This window comes from Ciconia boyciana, chromosome 2 (genome assembly GCF_034638445.1).
Source record: "Ciconia boyciana chromosome 2, ASM3463844v1, whole genome shotgun sequence".
Classification (NCBI taxonomy): Eukaryota; Metazoa; Chordata; class Aves; order Ciconiiformes; family Ciconiidae; genus Ciconia; species Ciconia boyciana.
Genome location: NC_132935.1, coordinates 102,013,685 through 102,036,049, shown reverse-complemented (window position 1 = coordinate 102,036,049; position 22,365 = coordinate 102,013,685). Strand labels below are relative to the sequence as shown.

The 22,365-nt window shown below is 39.2% G+C and overlaps 1 long non-coding RNA gene across 7 annotated transcripts in view; it reads right to left on the bottom strand.

Annotated features, from left to right (window-relative positions):
• Positions 1-22,365, bottom strand: part of LOC140648038 (uncharacterized) — a 265,166-nt gene that overhangs the window by 181,689 nt on the left and 61,112 nt on the right. For 5 of the 7 annotated variants that reach the window (XR_012041065.1, XR_012041060.1, XR_012041066.1 and 2 more), the window contains exons 3-4: positions 20,085-20,145; positions 930-1,006 (exon numbers count right to left, since the gene is read on the bottom strand). This is a non-coding gene — a long non-coding RNA (uncharacterized lncRNA). Of the gene's footprint in view, positions 1-929; positions 1,007-5,605; positions 5,721-20,084; positions 20,146-22,365 lie in introns of all 7 variants that reach the window. The other 2 variants (XR_012041064.1, XR_012041063.1) reach the window with 2 other exon arrangements.

Here is a 22,365-nt window from a genome sequence, read left to right as displayed (position 1 = left end):
GTTTGTTCCCATCATTCTAATCAATTACATACGATAATTATGTATTACTAATAATCTTACACTTTATCAACATCAGATAACTCTTGTATACAAGATGACTGAGGAAGAGAGTTTGATGCTTTGTACAAAGAAACACACACACGCTGGCACACATTCTCTTTTTATTGTATTTCCATCACATTCATATCTTTGATAGAAGTGGATTTATTGAGAAAAATAAATCCTATGAATTCTCTGTTTAACAAAGTGAGACACATGGAGATGCAGCAGAAACCTGCACCAGACTAGTCATGACCACTACAGATCCAAGTGCAAAATCTGAGTGAATGAAATTGGATCAAAAGGGGCAGAAGAACAGAATTCACTGGAGAGCCAGCATCGCCCCCGTGGGATACGGCTGGAATTCACTACAAATACACAAAAAAGTGTTTTGAATTCCTCTTCATGCACATATTTTTACCAAAGTATTAGTAGACTAACTGGTAAAAAGTTTAGTAAGGGGCAAACCTCAAAAGTTTTTTAGCAGGCCAAGTGTGGTTTAGAGAAGTGAAGCCTTCTTGAATAGATGCTCCAATCTGGTATAACATAAAGTAGATGGAACTAATTCCTGCAGGAGCAGGTGGGTTGATGGAAGAATAAGAAATGACAGACCGTATTTTGTAATAATCTTTCAATCATTAAAACTCAATTTAACATGCAACATCATCTGTTGTCAGAGTTACCAAATCTAGGAGAAAAACCAAAAACCTGCTCACAATGATTTACAGAGAGACATATGCAAACATTCATGTAGACAAGGGATTTATATTTTATATTCAGTGAATTTTGATGCTATAACATTAAAGACTGCTACTATTGAAGCTTAACCAAAACAATGTGAGGAAAGTTAGTGAACAACCATACCAAATGGCACACATCTGATTTCTTACCTGAAGCGTATTCAATCATTACTGCTGTCCCACGATAACGCTTCAGCAACCGCATAACAAAAAGATCTGGTGAACTCCTAAATGTTTAAAAAGAAATAAGCATGTTACACAATACAAAAGTCACCAAATCCACAGCAAGTAGAACAATAATACTTCAGAGTTCAGTCTTATGCTGCACTTGCAAGGATTTTGTTGTAAAGATGATTCTTTTTTTAATCTAATTTTTTATTTAAACTTTTTCTCCATGCATTCAAACAAAGTTGTGGTACATTCATCTGCAGCAGAACTAGAACCACAAGAAACACAGTTACTAACAAGACTAATTATAGATGGAAAATCAACATGATATGCAAAAATAGAAGTAGCAAAAGACAAGCAGTCATCCCTAGTCGGTTTAATGATTTGACAACTATGCTGTATCCACATATTCACTTGTTGATATTAATTCGCACTGTATACAGAGAAGATTTCAGTTCTCAAAGGAAAAGAAATAACCATAATTTGGAAATGCTATATTTTACAGAAAGAATGACCTACACTAAATGTGAAGTGTGTCTTTTCTTAAAATTTTTCCTTTCTTTTCAATTTCAGTTGGAAAGCTCTGTATTTCTTAAGTGTCTAGGTATAAAGAATACTTTAAAATTCTGGACACAGCATTCTTCAGAGCTGCATTTTGACTTTATAGCCACAACACAAGTACATTAAAAGGCTCTGCAACTTACATTAATTATACTGTATCTCTGCAAAGTATTCTCTTTCTAAATCAAATACTAAATTGGAAAAAACATGTACTGCTAATGTTGCATGCATCTGCTTGATTAACAGAGAGTAACTATGCAGTAAGCCAGCTGGCAAATTAACCTTTCAGATTTCATGTACTGCAATTAACTCCTATGTCTGCAAGCATATCACCATAAACTTCATGGGCAAAACATGCTTTCTAGGACACAGGAAAAGTATTTCTTCATAACAGTATGCCAACAGGGCTGCTTTCATGAAGGACACCACATTTTATTATGAATTACACCTATATCACACATTTTCTCCCTTATACACATCATAAAGTTATCTTAATCAAATCTAAGGTGCAAGATGCAATCTCTCAGTAGGTCCCACCCAATTTCTAGCAATCTGTAACATGTGGAAGAACATTCTGGTTCCTGCTGCTTCAATACAGCTACTTCTCATGGACAGTCAGCTGCCTACTCCACTAAATAAAGCTAGCAAAGCATCACTCAGGATATGACTACAATTGTGTTTCACTACACTTCATTTATTATGAGACGAAGCTTACAAAATCCACATGCAGATAACCCATCTCATTATCTACAGAATTTAAAACTACTTATTTAATACCAGTATATGCACATAAATGCTTTCATAAAAATTAGGAGTTACTCTAATTTAGGCAAGGAAAAAGAGATTTGCAATTGTTTTTCTAATATGTGTCCTTTCACATCACCAATTTTATTAACTGTCTTAAAAGTCTACAGAACCTCACCACCTACTACACAGTAGAGGCTTTAGTGCAGCTCTATGTTAAGAAATAACTTGAAAAATGGCATGATCAGGTGATATTCTTATGTCTGACTCCTCTCATCTTTGCTCGGCTTACAAATTAAATTAAAAAAATTAATTCATTAGCTCTCAGATCAAACTAGCCTTAAAAAAGGCAGGTTGTGCTCCCTCCATTCTCACATTATAGTAGCAGCAACAGCCCATCTTGGCTAATGCATACCTTCCTTTATATCCACACAACCTGCTCAGCCTTCGGTGAGACAGCCCAGACATAATGGACAGGAAGGTTTCAGGGCAATGTGTTGTTACCCAGGTGTAGCTTAGAGTACACAATACGGTTGAGTACAACCTCTGGATGAGGTGTGAAACAAAAAGAACCCAGCTCGCCTTTCCAAGTGGAGACCAACTTAGCAGCATTTTTCAGCTACAGAATATAGAACATGTTAATTGCTAATGTAAATTAGCTTTATCCAGAATGCATCTTATAAACTTGTTGTGCATTCAAGCTATAAAGTGGCTTTCCCAAGGGGGAAAGAAAAATCCTAAATTGCAGTTCCCTGTCCACATTTAAATCCTGTTAGCGTGAACTCATCAATGCAACAATGAAAGACCTAACATACATAAATAGAGAAGACCTGACAGTTGTACCATTGCCTGCAATGGCTTTGGTCTAAAATTTTCACCTTACAACACTAAGTTTCTGGAAATCCAGTCAGATTAAAGCAAAACCAGCCCACTCAGGAATACGACATCAACTGTTTCCACAAAACGTGCTTTTAAAACTCGTCTCTTCCAACAGAGTCTCTGCAATTTCTGCAAGTGACCTCTTTCACTAAGATCATTGAAGAACATAGGAAAAACAGAGAATGCCTCTAAAGCACAGGCTACTTACCTGAATATACAGCCACAAAAATCAAACCAACAATAAAATGAAGTTCATAAAAGAGCATGCCTAATTTATCTGACTGCAATTAGTTCCTACCTTTAGAAGATACTTGCCACTTGTGACTAATTAAAGCTACATTGGGTATTAAACAAGAGACCATCAGAAACATTTGGCTCAGAGTGCTGGAGCAAGGGTATAGCAAAGAACAGAAGTTCATGTGGAATTCTACATAGACTGTGGCTCCTCAGCCATCCCTATGGACTGCTGGTGGTCCCTACAGTTTCAGAAGGTGGTCCGCAAAATAATTGTGAGGAGGAAAAATTGAAGCCACATTCCTGAGCATGCAAGAAAACAACAGGAGCGAAATAAAGACTAGGTCAACATTCAAAGTTTAGTATGATTCTTATCTGGTTACAAATGAAAATCATTGTTGAAACACAGCACAATGTTGTCCATAGCTTTTTCTCTAAAAAAAGTATTAGATGGTCTTTTGATGAAACAAAGATTGAGGAATACTTTAACAAGTGATATTTCTCTGCAAATCTATACTAGATACATGAACATGTTTCAAAGAGGCAAAGTCTTTGAAGTAAAAATAAGGAACAGAAAAGCACATGACAGAACCCAAAAGGCTTCCTAGTTCTTGGTGCTAAGTGTGTACTCAAGCAGCACCTCAGACCACTATCAGAGAGACCTGTCCATGCACCAGCCTTCACGCCTTGGCTTCAACACCAGGAGCTCCTGGCAGGCAACTCAGATAGGCGCTGTGGCATTTTCTAGACAGGGGTTCAAGAGGGTCACCAACCTACCAACCAGGATTCACTGACTGCCTCCAAATCCCAAATGAAGTAAAAGACAAAACTAATACTGAGCTTCAACCTTCAAAATTGCATGACTTTTGTCTGTTTGATTTCTTAAACCAAGAAGGGCAGTCACATTAGTCAATTTTAATTACTTGTTTTCCTTCCCAAGGAAATGGATACAAGTATTGCCTTTCACTACTCAGATAATAGTGCTGCCTGAGGCTGGCAGTCCTAAAATGCTGGGGAAAGAGTCAAGATCACTATGATCAAAACTCCTTCCATCCTCTCCTCACACCTGCATTAGAGACAGGAAAGCCCTCAAGGATCAGACTATTGCCCTGAGTAGTGGCTCAGCCCTCCACACCGCTTGCTCGAGCGGAAAGGGGCTGTACCCCAGCCATCGACAGCCAGAGATACTACTGAGTGAGGAAGCCCCTTGCCAGCAGCCCCTCTGCTCTCCTCAACTCCTGTGCAGCTTGGAGACGAGACAATGAGGTCTATGTATGCAGCTGAAGAGAGCCACCCTGGAAATCCTCCCTTTCTGCCAGGAAACATTAAAAGCAGTTTGTGCTAGTTGTGGAAAACACACACACTCTTCTGGAGCAATGAGATGCATCATCTGGGCATTGCTTGCTGTCAGGCTCAGTCCCAGCATAACTATCTACATGATGCCCCTTCTTCCTTTGCACCAAGCAAAGTTTTGGGGCAGAAGATTGTGTGAAACGCAACAGAAAACGCTGTTTCCTTCATAAATATCATCATTGCCTCCTAAAAGAACCAGACTAGGAATTATTTTTCAAGAAAAAGATCATTTGTAGGCCAGGGACTGAAGTACTACCATAAACTAGGTCAATCCCATCCTTTGTTACTGTTCCAAAAGTACAGTAACAGCGGGAAGGGAGGGGGGGGTGTGTCAGGGTGGAATAATCATTTGTTAACAATTTTAATAGTAAAGCTTTATTGGTTTTCCCTATGGATTCTCATAGTTACTATGGTGAAATTAAGCATTTTTCCTCCAAGTGAACGCTTGTTAATCCTTTCATTTAGGTTCAGAACTACAGTACATGACCCTGCAAGAACATTCATCTACAGTCACAGCTGGAGCTGCAGACTCGCTGGCTTGAAGGAATTAATTTCTTTGCAAGGCAGAAGCAACTGAAAGGCCAAAGGCTTATCTACAAGAAAATCTGAATTTCACCAACTCTTACAAAGAACAGGACAAACCCAAAACATATGATCAGACAGCTCATCAAAAAGCAGATGTGAAAAAACTCTGGCACATTAGAGAAATACAGTTTAGGGAAAAAAAAAATCTAAAGATCTGTCATACCACAAAACAAGCTTTAGTTCTTAAAAGAACCTGAATTTTAAAACCAGTTTAAATTCAACTCCAATGAACCGCCATCAAGAGAGCACTCAGACTTAGCAGTGCTCAGCCCCAGCCACCCAGCCTTTCTATTATCTCATACCTTTGACTGTCACTTGCTCACTTGCAAGATTTATCTAAAGCCAGTTGTAACAGTTGCAAGTGAAAAGCCTGTTTCTTGCTTCAGCTTGGTTGTCGACTTCTCAATCCATTTTCTCCTATGTGAGTAAATAACAATAAAAACGTGAAGAATGCTGGAAAGTCAGATTGTCTGGGCATAATGCAAAAGTTTGCCACAAACAAAAAAATAATACAAAGCAGAACTGTGGCCATCAGGTCACCAAGTGTAGAAGGATATTGAAACAACTCATGAGCAGGCAGAACTTAAAGCATGAGTGACAACCTGCACTTGGAAGCTAAAATCTGGATCTTCCACTTTTTATGGTTTTCAAGAAAACACTTCAAAAGCAATTTTTAATAGTTTAATATTGAATTTTCTCAATATTAAAAAATAAAATTCCTGAGGCAGTGTTCAGATTCAACACTTCTTACAACAAGCCTTAGATAAGTACTCACTAGATACATCACATTGCTGTTTTACACAGAATGCATTTACTTATATTAACTTGATCATGCATGCATACATTTATCACCTTTTCAATGATATGAAAGTTTGACCCACTAAACTGATCAGAAATATTTGTATATTCACAAACATTCACAGCAATTTATTTTGAGCATATTGCACTGAAATGTTTACTTATGTTTTCTAAAAGCTGAACATCCCTGACACTTTTGAGACCTCAATATCTTGAATTTTTCAAATCATTGCTTTCCTAAATCAAGAAATAAAGGGATATAAAAGCTTCATTTAATGAAAATAATTTAGAAGCAGATTTTTTTGCAAGGAGAATCTAAGCACAGAAAAGCCCCAGCACTTTTAATTCTTGCCCACATTAAGTATTCAACTTGCTTACATTTTCAAAAGAGATTTTCAGCACATTCTGTAAGAGAAAATATTACAGCCACACCAGAACTCTTACAAACCTCTATCTGAAACAGCATGAGCAGCTCTTTACTAGAATTGTTAAATAAGTAGCAACTGTCAAAAAAAACCCCACAAAGCCAAATAAATTTCAATTAATTTCATTTAGATCCAGGATTTTTATCCATCTGGAGTGAAAATATATTTAATTAAATCATACCAATGATAGAGCATTCCCCCTTTGCCATTTCACTATCCATTTATTTTATCCTACTCATTCATTTAATATAGCTGCCCTTAACACTGTGTTCCCAAAGAGACCCAACTTAGAAGATTCAGGTCAGACTTCACTGATTAAAATTACTCCATCATATTGGCATAGGGCATCCACTAAGGAATCCACACGCAGGAAAGAGCAAGCGCTGTTCAGCCTTTGGAGGTTTCCCTGCTGCTGCTTTCTTGGAGGAGGACAAGATTTCAGTAGGAAAGGCCAAAGGGAGCACAGAGCCCCTCCACAGTAGTGCTGGAGAGGGGGCTGGGGTTGCCAAAGCTACACAGATGCTTCCTCCCACTATAGAATTAGGTTACTTTTAAGTACTACTTGCTAAACAGCTTTTTCCTTAAAAGATAAATACAAATTCCTATTAAACTAACTTTGCTATGCATATTGTGATCATCACCTGATAAAGAATGATGCAGTAATGGTGTTCAGATGTTTTTTCCTCATCTAGTTTTTCTTAATAGTGCTAATTCCCCAAAAGGAACAAATAACCTTAGCAGGACCCACTAGGTTACACATATTAGAGTGGTCTTTGAAGATGAGCTATGCCAACAGTGTTCACAATAAGGACATACGCAATGAAACCAGAACTTTACACAGAAATATTAAGGATCCCAAGCAGTAACCTGGCTGACCTAGTTGCGCCACGTTGCCAAACGAAGCCAGAAAACTCAATCTATGTTTCTTTCCGAAGTACCAAAATAACAAACAGTCTTCAAATTAAAAGCTGACTTAATTCACTTACAAAAGTCATCATGAGCTATAATGGCACCACCTCCCCCTCCTTTTTAATTTTGTTCTTTTCATTATCATTATCCCAGGTGGCTTTCAGGAAGTCCCTGCAAACTAGTCACTATTATGAAGATGGCCTATTTTAATCACAGTCCCTTGACAAGAACAGCTAATTACCTAACTTTTCTGTCTGAACTACCAGATGGCTTTGGTTCTATACTTAACTTGCTTTTAGTTTTCAGTAAGTAGTGACATTTACATATTAGAAAATGTCTGGGATGACACAGAACAGAAATAACACCAGTACCAATACCAGTATCTCGGATACAGGCAGAATAGAAACATACACATCTACTGCATTCTTCCACTAAAATAATGAAGTCACTTAAGGTGGCAGGCATCCTTCACGTTTTCTTTTCTTATTGGACTCCCCAAAGGCGTGCCAGCTTTCCCTTTTTCTGACAGGCCACCACCTTCAAACTGCCTTCTCCTCTGAAGCTGCAGACCTCCTAGTGCTGGTAGGCAGAGCTGGAACCTGGGGGGGGCGGGCACGCAGGGCGGTGGTGGAGGGTTTTGTTGTTATTGTTGCGTTGGGGTTTTTTTCTTTAAACAACACTGACATCCATTTCACGGGAAGGAAGAGGGAGCTCCCCTTTGTCGTTCCAGCCAACCCCTTTTAGACTTTCACTGGGCCCTGCTCCCGAGACCCCAGTTTTGGGTGCATCTACCCATCCGAGACAGCAGGAAGCACGCCCGCGCTGCGTGCCGTGGTCCTGCACACCTCGGTGCCGAGTGCTCGGAAAGCATCTAAGCACGGTGTCTCCTGGGACTACACAAACCCTCAAGCCTGAGGTGACAGTACTGCAAGACTGTCATCATTGACGGTGCAATTAGCAAGTACAGCTTGTGTGTGCTTGCCAGGACATGTACCCAAGCAGTCAGATTTCAGCTAGTTCCAGAACCATGAGTTTAGATGGGGTTTGAGAGTATCCATTTCCACATGGCAGAGTGCACTGCAGACATAAAACAGTGAGGGAATCTGGCCTGAGTGCATTGAGGCAGCATTTACTCCTGGTACACACTAGGAAAATACAGCTGCCTCTGACTGAAGACAGTGGATATCAACCAAAAACAAGTCAAGGCCAAAGATCAGCCAAGTGAAGGAGTTTCGTGCACAGACATAGGACATTATATTTCAGGCAGGCAAAACACACTGGATATTAACCATAGCAAACATATCCCTTACAAGTCACGTTCATAAAAAAATGCAGGCACTTTCCTCTTATATCCTTCTCACTATACTTAAAATTCCAGAGTTTATTACATATACATATTCTACACTACCAGAAATCTTTTTTCCAAAAAAATAGCAGCAATGCAAACATTGACTTGTTTTTTTTTCCTATGGGTTACATTTCCTGTGAATAACTAACCATTCAATGATGTTGCAACATTCACTACAAAATAATTGAAGAATCCAGACTCGAGAAAATTCCCACGTCTGTGACAACACAGACGGAGTTATAACTTCATTTCTACTTTTTTTTTTAAATGAGTCTATTGTCTTGATACAGAAACAAATGGAAAAGCACACAACAGATAGGGAAGAAAACATTGTATTCAAGCTCCTAAAATGGTACCACAAGAAATGGCAAATAAAATGCCAAACAGTAATTATCTGTGTATCTTTAGACAGTCACTCACTTTTTACCACCTTCTCTAAAAGGTTTAGAATGTATTTAGCAAACAAAGAAAATACCCTTCATAATCAGAAATTCATCTTTTAGCATATTAACACTAGGAATATATATACTTAATTAAATTATACTGGTAGCAAATTCAGAAGGGAGAATTGTTGCCTTTTTTTAAAAGATAGTATTGTAATCCCCGATAAAATCAGTTACTTCAGTGAAGAACTAGAAACAACAACATTATCATATTACCATAGTTTATACTATAGCCGGCATCATCAGATAAGTGTCCCTTGGTACCATCACAGCAACATAAGGATGCCTAAGCATAAATAATAATTGGACATTTCTCAGTTTTACAGCAGTGACTCTCGGGCAGGGCAGCAGGAAAGAAAGGCTGACTGAACACCTGCCACTCCAGAGACAAAACTGATTTTTGCTACTGTAATGGCCATCACAGCTTCCATTTGTAAGGCTTCTCATCTCTGAATGTGTTGTGGCAAGGATGCTCCTTTAGACTGACAAACTTGTTAAAGCTCTCGGGTTTGGTTTCCAAAACTGCTTTCATCTTCTCATCCCATAGTGGAAATTATATCAGGTTTCATTTTCTGCTATTATAGTCCAACTGAAGTCAGTTCTTGGAATAAGTACTCCAATAGAAACCCAAAACAAATAAAATATCCTCCCCTCCCCCATATTTGCTTGAAGGTATTTATGTAGGATTTGGAGAAGCAAATCTTCCCAAATGGAACCGTAATTTACATCCATAGAATGCATAACATTAATCTTCCAACAATCAAAGACTGTACTATCTATTTTTAGTAATCTACAGAGTTTTTGGAGCTGACTTAAGAGTCAGTGCTGAGCATAAGAGGTCTTGGGAAGCTGACTTGAGTAGCACTTGTAACGACAATCTCTAGTTACATTTCAGAGCCCTAGATCCTCCTGAAATGGAAAACAAGGGTAACTATTGCCAAGAAAACTAAGTTTGCTTGTTTTTTCCCATGTAGTGCTGTTTAATGTTCAGTTAACCAGCTTGGGTTCTGACCAGTTTGTGACACTGCAATGTCTGCTGCCACTCCTCAGTTTCATTAAATCAGTGGGTGAGTGACTACAAGTTATGTTTTAAAATGAAGTTTCCTAGATTGGTCAGCTTCTGTCACATAGTCATTTGGACAACCAGCAGCAGCGTGGGTGAGGCCTCCGCTGCCTGCGCTGTCCTGGCTGCCCAGGCAGCCTTGGGCAAGTCAGCTTCAGGCTACATCCTGTTACTGAGCTCAGCTGCAAATCACCTCCTCACCTACAAGAGCCCCTAGCTACATCCCAACACCAGGACAGGACGAGACCCCTGTCTTTTCCATACATCCTGGTTTCCACAGACCCAGATGGAGCTCAAAAACACCCCTAGCAGGGTTAGGGCACTGGGGTGCTCTGCAGCATGCCCCTGATGGCAAGCTGAGACACTGCTTGGATGTCCTGTAACTTCAGTTCCTCACTTAAACAAAAAGCTCCTTCACCACAAAAGTGATGTAAAGTTCAACCTATTGACGAACATAAAGAACACAGGCAATAATGCCCATGTAGGCAAATACTGACAAAGGGTAACAATTTCAAAGAAGTGACTCAAGTACACTGAGTCCTCCTGAGTCATTCCTCTGTGGGATTTCTGCTCCATGGTGACTTTGAAAGAAACTCGACTATTCCACAGCATCTCCTTATACATATGTATGCTGCCTGTGTCCATTCTACAATCTGAATCACTTCCTGTGTGCAACTTCATTAACTGGAAACCTCCTAAAAGAAAAGCGGGGGGGGGGGACAGGACGGGACGAGGGGGGGATAAAAAAAAATTACAGCTAGAAAGCACAAATAAAAGTTTTCTTCCTTGACCAAGACCACCAGATATTTCAAAACATAACAGATAACACCATTAATAGCACATATAAGCTACAGCATATTAATACTAAACACTTCCTTTCTTTCTTCATGAAAGGAGTAGATTGAATGGGACAAGAAATAATTTCTTCCTTTTATTTTCATCCATCCTTAGTGCATATCAATGCACAATTCTTTAAGTGCAAATGGTCTGACATGGTATATGAAGACCTGTGTTCCTCCACACATCCATAATATCGTGTTAGAATTATGATTTACAGCCATATCTTAACATCAGCTAATGAAATGACTAACATAAGTGATATACAACAAAATCACAAGCCCTCCAGATACAGACCAGCCTGGACAAGCAACATGAGTGAGTTATCTTTAGTACTGGAAGGAACTGATGAGGTAATTCCTTCAATAACTTATCAAAAAATACACAGCTTTAAATCCTAACTCACACTTTATCCCACATAGCAGCAGGAGGGTCTTACTAATTGGAATCTGCAGAACATATGGACTAGAATACATCCCATCATCCAGCTCCTCAGACTATACACATTAAGTTGCTAAGCTTTAGAACACTATTTACAATTTGCCTTATGAATGTATCAGTGTATTTTACATTACTAAAGTATACATATAAAGAAAAAAAAGGAAGCTTTATTGATGGCAACTAACACAAACATCAAAGACATGTAGTGCAAAGAAATCCATGACTATACTGCCTTTCCATTGAAGCTAAGCAAGGATGGTAGCTCTGTGATCCCTTTTTTATATAAAACAGATTCAGAATTTTTTTTTTCTGCCTTCCCATTTCCTGCCTGCATCCTTGTGTAAGGAAGCCTGTGAGCCTTTGAAGCCTCCACCCAAAACAAACATGAATCTTTATAATTCTTGCAATCTTATGCTTTTTGGCCACCCAGTGAGAATCTAACAGGATCCCTTGTTTGAAGGCCACCACAGAATAATACTAGCAGGGGGAAAGAAAAAGAAGATGAGGTCCAAATATAATCATTACGTAATATTTTTCTAATGAAATATAAAGCTGCTTTAATCTAAACAATATGTTAAGATCTTTATTAATCAACTTCGAAGAACAGGCAATATTCATGAATTTAGCAGAGTGAAACCAAAACAAGCAGAAAAACTTTTTCAGTGTTTAAACAAGAATTCTAAAAATGACACATCTCTCAGATAAACAGGCAGTACTACCCTAATTTTTACACCTCTCCTAAAAGGGCATTCCCTGGAGACATACCAACCTGTGACTGACATGGCTGTTTCTAAGAACAATCAAGTCATGTTACCCAGAGTGTGCTGTATACAGGGCCAGGGTGTTGAAACCCCAGAGAAGCAGGACCAAGCAGTGAGGAGCGGCTGCCTAAAGCTTCTGGAATCCCAGAAACATGTTTTGGGAAGCTCCTCTCACCCCGGCCACTGTTTCTGGTGCAAGTGGAACAGTATAGCAAGTGCCATTGTACAGGTGGCAATTCAATGCCAGAAGGATGCTTCCATCCCGTAATAGAGTATGCCTCCCCACAACTTTAAGTGTCTTCACTCTAAATCAGGCATGAATTTAGCAGTACAGTTAAAAAGATATTAGCTGCCCCCTTATCATGATCCAATACTGTGATAGGCTCCTATTTATCTCACATGGTCATGATATACAACTTCACAGCCCCTTTTTATCTCCTCTCCACTCATTTTTCTGAGCATTTCAATTCCTAGTTTGCAAGGAAGTTTTCATTCTGAAGGATCCTAAAGCACAGTACAGGTTACTTCTAAAGAAAACCTATATGTAATTCCAGTTTAATTTCTTTTTACTACAAAGTTATGCAACCCTAGGAAATCTTTCAAACACAATAATTATACTTCCATGATTTTTCTTATTAAAAATGACCCGTAACATTTAGGTATTTCAGACTCTCACATGTAGTTGTCTTATAGTCATTTATCAACATTTATATTTATCATCCCACAACTGCATTTCAAAATAATTTTAAAAAAACCTCAGAAGTACACTACTATGCTATATCATAACAACAATAGCTTAACATTAATTACAATCATTAATTGCAGACACAGAGATACTGAAATAATGCTCAATACTGAAGCACTCATGAAAGAAACAGGAAGAAATGCTGATCAAGACATATGGATACATACCAATCTTATATCAGCAGCTTTATCTTTTCTTTACAATCATATGAAAGTTGCAAAGCACGTTTCTGCCATTACCCTCAAAAAAGAAAAGGTGACAGTAGAAAAATAGATTGGTACATGGAACTCCATAGCACTCCTATAGCCTATAGCTATAGCACTCCTATAGCTATATAGGAGAGGAACCTATAGCACTCCTCCCCAGCTCACAAACTGCCAACATAATAAAGGAAAAATGAGGAAAAAATTGCACTGTATAAGTGATCTAAAACTTTCCAGAAAATTAAAGGACACATCCTGAGAGAAAACACCCTAGATCGAGGCCTTTTAAAAACATTCTCCTTTTCTTACACCTTCTGATTTGATAACATCTCTTCACTATATTAAATACTTTGATCTCCATTTTACTGCAGCACCTGCATCCTAGGGCTGTTTGTGTTTTTAGAAAAACTACACAGATACACACTAATCCTGTCCTCCAAAGGTCACAAGCAGAGTAGTAGTGTTGAGAAATCTCAGTTGCCTGCTCTGTTTTGCTCCAACCCTGCTACTAGATCTTCACCTACACAAGCAGAGTTTCACATATTTAAAAGCAGCAGAGGTCTGTTGTGAAAACAGATCTGTGTCTCATGTCAGAAGGTATATTGGCAGCATATAGCCCAAAATAATTGCAGAAGTGTCCATATAGTCTCTTAAGGTAGAGAAAACCAAGGTTCTTGAACAGAGGAGGAGAAATAGGCTGTTAGACATACCATTTCTGCAATGAAACAGTGATATGCACGTATAATATAGGTCACATCAGAAGCAGGAGAAAGCAGTGATATGAAATAGCCGCACAGAAATGAATGCTATAGTCAAAAAGCATGTTTTGCAAATCAGGGCAATGAATATTTGATCCATACTGACAACCCTATGCTATTTCTTTAAAGTGTGAGAAGAACGATAATGGTATTTCAGGTAAGAAGGTTCTGGATGTTAAATGAGCCAAAGGTAAGAAGTTGCATGTAGGAAGTGTACTGCAATGCCCTGACTCAAGTAGCCAACAATATCGGGATCCAGAGTCTTTGGGTCCACTGACAGCAGGAAAGCATGCACGTGCAGAGTAAATCCAGGACCACTCGTACATGCTAAGCTCAAAATACCATCTACAGGAACAGTTCTCCGCAGGGTGCAACTAGGTTTTGCAACAGGGTACGAGGCAAACGGGTTCATTTTCTATCCTCATATACCATCACTCGGTGCTACAGATCACTTGATAGAACTTATTGACACGTTTAACAATAATATTCAAAGAATTACTAGAAAAATAAATAAGGCTTGTACACATTTTAAGCATAAACATATCTTGAACTATATTTCATGATGCTTAGGTTTTTTTGGAAAATTAATTATTTTTGTAAACACAGGCCATTGTAACATACAGTAAGTACCTCACTGTGTGAGCAGACATAGTACTAGGAAAACACTACTGTCATCTTTTTTCCCCCTACACTGTCTACCACTGCCATTCTCATGGAACCAGGCATTGCTGTCACTTTAAGGCAGTGCTGCTCACAGCTCCCTAGTTCGCATATGGAAAGAGGAAAACTTTCCTAAAGGAAACATCTTGAATACATGTTAACTGCTGAGAATTTAAGAAAGATACCCAACAGAATTACCAGTTTTATTAAAACCAGAAAAAACAGAATGTGCACACAGCAAGGAAAGAAGGGGCTAAACTTGTCCATTTCTCACTAAATCTTTTTTTTTTAAATTCAGTACAAAGAATGGGGGATTCAGCCTGACCCACTTTGCTGCTGCCTCATCTTCCCTTCATCATGCAAACAGTTCAAGTGAAAATAATCCCTTCTCACTCACTACATATTCTCTGTAAAGTAATACATCAGCTGAACACCACACATCATGTCTAAGGTAATTGATGGTCATCTTTCAAACTGAATCTTTTTTCTGCTACTGACTTACATGGTGCTAGATACCAGTTGCATAGGGTAGGGAAAATTATCATATATACACACCATGAATAAGAAAGTCCTTATGTGAGGTTTTGGCTATTCAGATGCATTCCTTCCCTTACCAGTAACTGGAATGTAAAAGTAATCCTCCTCCCCTGAAAAATTTTTTTTTTATTGGTATATTTGTTTCAAATTCATCTAAAATAACTAAATCAACCAACAAATCTAAAATAACTAAACTACCATTTACAAATGCAATCTGGCCATGGACAAGCATTTGGCATTTTTATTTGCAGAAGATTAAAAGGACTTTCAGAGTAAAGCACTTTTTCAAAGGCCCTTGGTGCAAGCTCAATTTATTAAAACTCATCACCAACAACATTAATATATTCCTTTCTATGAGATCCAGTTCTGCATTCCCCATAGAAAGTACATCAACCTCTTAAATAAGCAACCCATATAGGCTTGCTTCCAGCTGCTTGTAAGCAGATGAGACTGAAAATACTTCAAACCTGGAGGCTGGAACCAGCTGCTGTTTTTAAAAAAAGCATTTGTTTTATCCCAACATCCTTGTCAATATGATAAAAATAAATATTCTCACAATATGAAAAAGTCTTTCCTGAGTCACAGAAAAAGAATTAACCTTTTATTTGCAGGAAAGCATTCTCCAGTCCTAGAGACTAGGATAATAATAATAAAAATTCATAAGACGCCAGCAAAATTAATATGGATTAAATGTGCAGCTCAAAAAAACAGTGGTATGTCTTTGGTATTTCCAAAAACCTTCTTGAAATAGGAGTTGGCTAGAACTTGTCTTCTGGGGTACTTAACACTGTGATATTGAAAGGAAAAAAATAAACTGTCATACTTGAGATTCACAAAATAGTAAACTTCTTTGCAAGGTAAATCCATCCATCTTCTGTATCCCCACGCAGGATTTAAAGAGAGACCATATGTGGAACATTCCATGTATTTTGACCACCTGAAATGTTCATTTCTACACCAGAAGTCACCTAGCTATCAATACCGGAGGGGTACCAGTAAGAATTAATCTGACACCAAAGCACAAAAATCATCATTTAGTAAAAGAAAAAAAGCACAGGAAAAGAAGTGGCAATGACTCCTCCCGAAAGAGCTACCAGGGACCACTTCTCCACAGCCTTGATGTCCTTGGGAATTCTCCCTCCCACTCACAAATAAGCAGCAGGACTGTAGTAGACAGCACTTGCTTACTTGGAAGAAAAAAAAAAACAAACAAAAAAGCAAGCATTCAGTGTGTTTTTAAGCTGCTTTTTGCATGATTTGATCTCTGGCAAGAAGCCTAACAGCAGCTGCCACAGTGTGTCAGCTCCCAACAGACCTGAAGTGATCTATGGAATCTGGTTTGGGAATCTTCAGACCAGGTCATTAGGAAAAGCCATTAATAACAGAGTTACAAACCCCAGTCGGGAATGGCATACAGCTTTAAGCAGAAACATCCTTTCTAATTAAAGCTACATTTGCACTCCAGTTAAACACTGACATTTAATAAGTCTCACACAAGAGGGTCCCAAAGAAAACCACGCACTAAAGATTTATTTTAATTTAGATACAGCAGGACTCAGTTTTGGGTAGGTCTCAGCCTCTGACTGCAATTCCCCGCTGGCAGCCAGGTCAGGGATCAGCGATGAGAACGGCCGAGCTCGGCGGATGGTCCCACCGCGGAGGCAGCCCAGCGCTGGGGCCGCAGCCAGCCCCTCTCCTTCCCACATCCCCTCCTTCGGCCCGTGAGAACGGTTTGGGCTGGCCTGGCTTTACACTAGCTCATGCTCCCATCAGCATGAAATCACCGCTGAGAAGGCTGCTCGGTACCGGAGGGAGGCACGCCGCTTCTTCCCCCATCCCCCAGGCAGACGCCTCTGCCCTCTCTATATTCTTCACAGCACAGCGACATGCCGCAAGTATGAAGCCTTCTAGATTAATAATGAGAACAGGGCAACGATCTCCCTGGACTGAATCCATTTTATGTGAACTATGAGAACTTGGATTTCTTTCAGTAACGGAAAGAAATGAGATGCGAGGAGTAAGAGGTTTTCCACACAGGCCTTTACATCTCCAAGGAAAGACAGGGGAGAAAACCCACACAAAGACATTTCTGATGCATGTCGGGGGCCAAATTTCTAAACTCTTCAACCCTTTTGCACTTCCAACTTTGTGCACTTAAGGGTATTGCTCTTACTGATTTTACATACTGCTTTTATTATGCTTCGATAAGTCTACATGCTTGGCATAGAACAAACATCTTCACCGAGAAAATGGGCACTCAGGTTTGAATGCATACACAGTGATAATGAAAACAGACATAGGGAAAAAGTTGTCACAGTTTATGGTCACAATTTATTAATAAGCCACTATGCCCCAGGTGCAAGCCACATGCATCCTATTTCCAGTAGTGTCAGTGTATTAAACTTAGCCCTAAAATTATTGCATTAAAATAAATATGGGATATTGGTTTTCCTGAAAAATAATGCATTTGTTTACTGCATGGATAACCTTTGTCCAGATGACAAAGAGGCAGGTACTCACTAAGAAAGCACAAAAATTATTCCATAGCACATATCTCTTCTATGATACCTTTTCTCTCCAGGACTTTTCAATCTAGGAATTGGCAAGGGTATTCCCTAGTCCTCAGGCAGGCTACCAACTTTGAATGCAAAAGCCTGATGGAAACTATTTTGGAGATCCCTATAATCCATCAAAAGGCCACCAGGCACACAGAGGTCTAGGCTAACCTGTAGTCTCTTTTAATACCGAGTGACTTCAGCCCTGCTGCAACTCGTAAGGTGAGTGGATACATACACGTTGGAAATGCAAATAATTTCATTGAACAATAATTACATCTATACAGGACAAATTCTATCTTTTTCCCTTTCTGACACTACAATATATTGCTTCTTTCACCTTGTTTGATAAATGCTGCCTAAAAAATGTCCGAGAGCTTTTTTTTCTTATTATTGATGAGATTATTTTCATAAAGAACAAGAAAAGACGTGAGATGAATCTATTCTAGCCATTGCCTTAGTGAGAAGCAAAGACTGGATAGAAGAGCCGACTGTCAAAAATTACTGCATATGTCACAATTTAGTGAGAAGAATCAAATAGACAAAAGTAAATGCAATGGGGGCTTTAGGATCTCGGAATGGTGAATTGTGAGAAACCAAGGAAATTAGTGAGGTTGTGCTCAAACACAGAAATATCTCATTTGAAAAATACAAGTGTTATTCACACTCCCATTCCAAGCAGGAGCGAAAAAAATGGTAAGGAAAGATTGGATACTTGCTCAGATGAATAAACATTTTAAACAGGATATTGAGAGGAAGTCCAGACTCTACAAAGAATGAAAAGATTAATTAGGAAAGAAGACAATGTCTCAGGGGTAAGAGGTGTTGAAACTGTAAAAGAGGACAGAAGCTCAGCCAAAGGGAACCCGGCCCAGACAACCAAGAATGAGTTTGCCACGCGTACAAGTATGACTTCTGGAATTTCACTTTGGCTGCCAACTGGCTCAGGAGCACCAGCAGCCGGGCACAGGGGATGCACAACTTGGGGGGGGGGGGGGGGCAGGACACAGACACAACACCCCCTCCCCAGACTCTCCCAGCCCAGACTAATTTCTATTTATATCTATGCAGCCTACTAATTCAACTAAAGCAATTACTGTAGATGTATTTTGCTCCCATTAGGTAAAGAGAAAGGGGCAGGAAGTCCAGTTGCACTGGACTGAAGTGTTTCACACAGTGCTAAGCAGTCAAGCAGACTGAAGTGCTGTAAATGACACAGACAGACTATTTTAGAAGTGGAGAGGAAAGGTGAAAGACAACCACTGCCTAACCATTTCTGTCATCACACGAACGACACAGGCTGAGGCAGTCAAGCTGAAAGCCTCAGCAGGTCACAGGCTCAGCGTGGCAACTGCCAGGGTATTTCTGATGCTCACAGTGGGCTCTGGCTACTCCTCCGAACAAAACAATCTGCTGCATCTTCTCCCACGCACTTCCTGCCAAGCACAAGGCCACGGGGCCCAGAGAAAGTTACTCTAGATAGATTTTTTTTTTTCCATAAACATTAAGTCGTAATTTCTCTTCTTCACAGAGTCCTATGAAACACGGGAAACAAAAATGCACTGGTAGCCTCTTTAGAGCAATAGCTTCTTCTGCTATCCTCTGTATTTTATCATCATTGCAGTACCCATAATATTTATCTCTACACTTCACTCCCTTCATAACCAAAACTTAATAGTTTATTAGACAAAACTAGATTTAGAAACATACCCATTTCATCCTCCACCTATCCATCCATATACAGAAATACATCCCATAGAAAAATTTTGCTTTACCAGGCTCTTTAAAAATGGGGGGTGGCAGGGCGGGGGCAGGGGGAGGGCATATTTTGCAGGGGGGGAGTTTTGTTTTGGGAGGTTTTTTGTTTGTTTTTTTTAAGGTATGTGAGACTAAAGCCAGCAGTTAGATAAGCTTGCAGGTGGGAGGACTTTTTTTTTTTTAGAGTTTCTAATGATGTTAAGAAAAACACACAAGTACAAGAAATTAGAATTACTCAAACTTAATTTCAAACAGTTTTGATTCAGTTTCAGAATTAAGGTTAGGAATAGTTCCTTGTTACTAACCAAAGCAAAACATTCTAGTAATGCTTATCCAATAATACCTGACATAGAGCACAATACAAATCTGACTGCTAGCTGGCAGAAAATAACATGGAATATCCTTTTAGAAAAAAAACAAAAACAAACCCAAACAAAAACACCCCCACAAAAAAAAAACCACCAGAAAACCCCCACTTTTGACAGTGCTAGTTTGGTCAGGTCAACAGGCCCCAAAATAGAGATATATTTGCATACTCACTATGTATGGCTACTCAAACTTTCCAGGGATTAAAATGGAAGCTGTAGGTGAACTTGAAGACCTAAGGAAAGAGAAGAAATGCAATATCCCGATTCAAACCAAGAATAAATCTCATTTCTTTAATGCATTTGAATGCTTTTATGTGAATAGAAAACTGAAATTAAAGTCCAATGTTGCTATGGGTGTAAGTCAACTTTTGAGGTCTGTGACGTCTGATCAAGTCACATCTCATTTTATTAATTTCACCTTGGATTTTATATTCTCATATTTTCCTAGAATAACAACTTGGTAATCAGTTGATCAAAAACATTTTGAAAGACATTCATTTGCAGAACTTCATTCCTTCAGGGTCTAAAAGCGTGCCTGCCATGACCAAAGTGCATGTATAAAAATTACTGCAAAAACACATCCATGCATCAACTGAACCAATGGGACTGGTTCTCCCAGAAACTCAAAGTCTCAGACACACTCCGCACCCTCCAGGAAATGGGGTTTGCGACAGGCCATGAAGGTCAATAAATTTATGCTCTCCCCAAGCCTAAGGAAAAAAGTAAATTCAAGAACATGACATCCACACCAAAACCATGCTACCTCCAGCTGAAATGGGCTCTCAGACACTGAAACCAAATATAACCAACTTGTAGTAAGTGAGGCAGAGAAAAGGGAGAATGATTTTAAAATCTACCATGAATGGCACTCAGAAGTAGACAGTCAAAAAAAACCAACACACACATACAATTGTAAATAAACAGCACATTTTACAGTAGCATCAGCTCACATGGAAATCATGGTAAGTAACCCCAGACAGAGTGCATTAATGCAATATCAAATGGCAGGAGCTGACAACTGCATCAAGGCTTGTAAAGAAGCAAAATCAGCTCAGCCTCATCACCAAGGAAGGACTAGAAACACACAGTAATAGGCCCTGTGCTATTGAAGCACTTCACAGCACAATGCTCCAAGCAGTGCATCTGTAGATGGAAAACTTTGCGGGACAGGAGGAGGAGAAGATGCACAACAATCAGAATAAATAGGAAGAAAGTTGCCCTTTCTCTGCCTAATTTCCTATGAGTCAGCCAGTATCACCTTTATCTTAACCCAATGAAGTTCAGCTACTCGATTCTGACAAACTCTAGCCCTGCCCAGACTGCAAGAAAGACCAAACAGCTGCAAAATCAGCTGTTCTTGTGCTAAGAAACACAGGACAGGTGGCACAGAGTCCCAAACAGCCTTGGCTGTCTGCTAAGTACCACTGGCAAATGGCAAAGATGGTTTTACCAGTTCTGGACTTTGCTACCTCAGAAACCGCCTACTTCCCTAAACAGTCAAAATTAGGGCCGGGAACAGCAACAAAGGTGGAAGACCTTGCCAGTAGATGAGCATAACCATGGAGGTGGTGTTGGAGCAGACTTTTCCATACAGGGCACCAGTTCTGGACCTCTCTACCAGGCTTGGTGCATCAGAGCATTTGTTAATCTCTCAAATAACTGCAAACCTGATATCGATTTCTATGTATTTCACCAGAAACCTGAGGGAAGGTTAATGGTTGGCTTTATTGTTGTTTGCTTCTACAGTTATTGATCTAGACATCCAGAATGAGGTATTTAAGTGTTTTCTTTTTGTTTTCTCATCCTCTTGTACCTCCTCTAAAAGCCAGTGATGTGCAACTTATCTACAAAAGGATTTTTTTTTAAAAAAAAAAAAAGAAAGTTTTGCAAAAAGGAGTCCTGCAGAAATATGGACAGAAGAACTAATACAGAAATTATTCTTCAGGATTTTTTAGGATTACTTTGAGTCAGCTGAACACAACCCAAGTTATTCTCCTGTGATGAGCAGCATCCACCTGTAGTCATGTTCTGCTCTCCCCATAATTTTAATCCACCAAAAACAAAAAACAGAAAAAAGTTACTCTCAAAGTCTATGTATCAGATCTGTACCAGTCCATTGGTAGTAGGATTTAATCATGAAACCCTATATAAAATCCAACAGAGAAGCAGATTAAAAATTTCCAAAGGCTCAAGCCTACACATTTAAATTATTGAACTAGAACTAAGAGAGATGATGATAAACAGTCACATCTAAATAATCCTCAGATATTTCAACCACTCCAGCAAATATTTGCCGTTTCTATAAATCTCCTCTCAGCACCTGTCAAGAGTACAGCCAGCAACATGGGGGAATAAATACATTTAGCAGGCACAGATTTCCAGTAAATCCAGTGAATTTGGGAGCTCACTAATTCCCCTCTCTAAGTAAGAGAAAAATTTACTAAAAACCTTAG